Here is a 4194-nt window from a genome sequence, read left to right on the forward strand (position 1 = left end):
TGTGTTTTCTTCATGAGAAGCCATAAACAAGATTTCTTCTTCATTTTCGGACTTTTCAACAAAATTTGCCTGCTGCACATGTTTTTGTTGTGGTTGATTCTGCCTGGCCTGTAATTTTTCTCAATATGACCCATCTTTCTACAGAATCTACACTGAATTGGTGGCTTACCTTTGAACCAACAATCCTTTTCTTAATGATTGGTTCTTTTACAGTGGCTGCAAGGTGGAAACTTCCCTCTCTTTGAAGATTCCTTCCTTGGTTTTCCCTTTTCTAATTTATCTCCTTCCATCCTTCTATTGTCCTTCATAGGCTGCTTGCCTTTATGTTGTGCTTGAAATGCCGCTTCTGCTACTTCTTCATCTCTTATACTTGATCTTTGTTCTTGGGCTTGCAACTTGCTGATCAGTTCTGCCACAGATAAAGTCTTCAAATCACAAGATTCTTCTATTGCTGAAATCTTGGACTCAAACCTTGCTGGTAAGCTTATCATCATCTTCTCCACCACCCTTGAATCTGGAAAGGTTTCACTGAATAGCCTTACTTTGTTTACAACCTCCATAAGTTTGGCAGAATACTCTTTCACAGTATCTCTTTCTTTCATCCTTAACATCTCAAATTCTCTTTTGAGAGTTAAGAGTTTGACAGTCTTCACTCTATCACTTCCATTGAACTCCTCTTTTAGCTTGTCCCATACTTCTTTAGGTGTTTCACAAGCCATTATTCTTGTGAAAATCACATCTGAAAGTGCTGAATGAAGACATGTGAGAGCCTTGGGTTTCCTTGACTTTGCATCTTCATAAATCTTCATTTGTGCAACTGTTGGATTTGGTCCAAGTGGAAGAGGATCATCTTCACTTTCAATTGTTTCCCATAGACTAAGAGCTTTGAGATAAGCCTTCATCTTTATCACCCATATGTGATAATTTTCTCCTGTAAACATAGGAGGGCCTGCACCCAAGAAGCTGTTGGATGCCATGTTACTGCTGCTCAGCTCTCACCTTAGAAGGAGAAAAAACCTTAGCCTTCTTGCCTTCACAGACCCCTCAAGAAGAAGGGCTCTTGATACCACTGTTAGGATTTGAAACTTTTAGAGAAAAAAAAAAGATAAGGTTCAGCAGAGGAAATTTTCATTCATTTACAGCTTTTAAAAGGCATACACTTATATCTACATAAGCTTTTCCAAAGTTAGTAGAGGACCATACATATCCAACCACTATTGACTTTCTTACAAAACATATTCCATAAAACAAGGACTACCTTTCCTTTACATACTTAACATAATATTTAAGAAAATAACAATTAAACAAAAGACATCTAGAAATATCTCATTTTCTAACAAAATTTTGGGGATGTTGTGTGACTACAGCTGTATATATCTATGCTCAATTGCAACTGATGGAAAGAGCCTCAGAGTTTCACACAAAGCACCATGTAGATAGACTAGTTTTGGTGTTTTGTATATTTCGAAAAACTTGAGATTTTCGCCTTTTTTTAGATTCAATTGTTGTTGAATTTCTTCTCTAATCATTTTCTCTACTAAGGGATTTTTAGCTAAGAGCCAAAAAATCCAAGTGAGAGCTACACTTGTAGTGTCTCTACCAGCAAAAATTAAACTCAAGAAAATGTCCCTTAGAATTGTTTGCAAAGTACCCAAATCACCATCTTTCCGTTGATTGTACATTTTGATGTACTCGTTTAAAAATGTGAATTCCTCGTCGTTGATAGTACTTTTATGCATCAACTCTTCTTGATTCCGCAAAATGCAAGGATATAAGAACTTATCAAAAGTTTCCCATGCTTGAATGAGCTTCTTTTCTTTACCAATTCTAAGCCAGTTTTGCAATTTCCAACAATCTTCTGGCAAGATACGCCTGTACAAAAGTGCATCAGCAGCATCGCTGAACGCCTTTTCACATGGCACATGAGGTAAATCAATAGACAAACTTTTGGGATCATGATCAAGTAACAATTTGCTAATAGCATCAAAACTGAATCTATGGAAAATTTCTTGCAAATCAAACAGAGTCCCCTGTTCAGCAAAGACATCAAGAATTGGTCTTAGACCGTTTTCGATAATGTCCCACATGTTCCTCTCCAACAAAGTTTGGAACTTGACATGTCCCATTATGTACATTGTGGTTTTCCTATGGATCTCCCACAGCTCACAATCAACATTGAAGATCCATTTCCCAAAATATCGAAAAATTTACGGAAAGGAATGCCTTTCTGATAGTTTGAGAAGTTTTTACCAAGGAATGTGGTGGATATTTGCTGGATCACCAGTAGCTAACATGTTAAAGTTGGCAAGAACAGGACCATGGAACTCAAAAGTGCCCTTAGTTTCTATAAGAACATCAGTTGCAAATTCATGGACACATTTTCTCCCTTTATAAATTAAATAGAAAATGATAGTCCATTACACTTTGTGTTTCATCATCTTATAGTTCTTATTTAATTTTTTTATCCATTGATCATTTTTTTCTTATGATATATTGGTTTGTTTAACTTCTTTACTTTTGTATAGAAACATAGTGTTAGATATTTGGCAATTAAAGTAGGACATCTTTTTTTTTACCAATAAATATAGGGTATCCCAAATAATTAAAAGGAAAGTTTTATCCGTACAATCAGAAATTCTTCTGATTCTATTGATCCTTGCAACCTTAGTTTTAGGGTTGTAGTAAAGTAACTCTTATATTAGCACTTGATTTTTTTACCAGAAGCAACGTTTTTACCCTTTAAATTTTGAGTAATGCATCAGTTGTTCTAAAATTATTTATATCACTTGAAAAACTTTGTATTGAATTATATGAGATACAGGTGCAATGCATGTGTTCGAGAACTAGTGAATTAATAAGCACAAGCATTGTCTAGTTCAGCTAGCTTTTTCTTCGGTTTGATATTGAATCACCTACTAAAGGGGTAGACTTGCATACCTTATTTGAGGCTACGTACTAAGGTAGGAGGTGGACTACTCTTCCATTAGGGGAGAGAAGAAGGGGCCTAAGCACGGAAGATGTTGTACAATTGAGTGACAACGGAAAGCGATACCTTACCTATTTTTCTAGGTTCACTAAGACATATGGTTCCTATGGAAGATCAAGTTTGTAAGTTGTGTGATGGAAAACCTTCCCACATGATTCAGAGAGCACTGAATTCAAATGAGAGGTTTAAAACTATATCATTTCATTCAAATGAGAGGTTTTCCTTGTCATATCATCAATTACGGAGGTATTAAATTCACTTGAAATGAGTTAAGGGGGGTAAATAATTATCCGTAAAGTTACAGTGCTAAAGTAAGTTATGCGGACAAGTTCAGATTTTTTTTATGTATTTTCCCAATAATAATTGGTCCTAATTAGTCCTTTATGCTTATACTAGGCTTTTCAATAAACATTATTCAGAAGTGGATTCAGGCTTGACTATCATCAGCAGATCTCTGTTTTTTAATAACTTTTATTTTCATATCATATTAATATGATGCGACTATTTTTTACACTCTTGACATGTCAAACATCATTTGAATTACTAAAAAAAGTCAAGTACTTGGAATACTTAATATGGGGTAACGACTATAAAAAAAAAAGGCAAGTACAACGAGTAATTAGGACAAAACATAATTTAAGAGGAATATGAATAAAACACGTCAAGCTTAGGAGAATGATTATTAAGTATTTTGCCAATTTTAAATAGTAAACAAATTTCAAGCAGATAAAGATTCAATATCCCATAACCATGCATAAAATATTTACGTTAATGCAAGTGATGTCATACAATATTTCGATATATAATTAATAAGAAGAGTTTACATTAATTGAAAGAGAAACTGAGACAATCATGATGCATATATAATAATAAAAACTAATTCATGAGGATGGATTTATTAGTCATGTTATAGTAATTTATTTTAGAGCAACTTTCACATATAGCAAACAAAACAATCATATTTGTATGCTATAGCAAAGTTTGCATAATTGCGCTCCATAGCAAACATATATATGTATAATTCGCTATACATATACAATTGAAAGGTATGTCTATTTCACTATACATATATACAAAAAGAAGCAATTGTATAATTCGTTGGCTCCTCTTCAGATTTGTATAATTTCGCTGGCAGGCCATTTGTATAAATTGTTGTTAGCCTCTCGTTTGTATAAATCGTTGACAAACATAAATTATACATTATACAA

At 34.0% G+C, this 4194-nt stretch overlaps 1 pseudogene; it reads right to left on the bottom strand.

The window, feature by feature from the left end:
- Nucleotides 1–4194, bottom strand: part of LOC102586867 (alkane hydroxylase MAH1-like) — a 19956-nt pseudogene that overhangs the window by 3612 nt on the left and 12150 nt on the right.

Source organism: Solanum tuberosum, unplaced genomic scaffold (genome assembly GCF_000226075.1).
Source record: "Solanum tuberosum cultivar DM 1-3 516 R44 unplaced genomic scaffold, SolTub_3.0 scf00012, whole genome shotgun sequence".
NCBI lineage: Eukaryota > Viridiplantae > Streptophyta > Magnoliopsida > Solanales > Solanaceae > Solanum > Solanum tuberosum.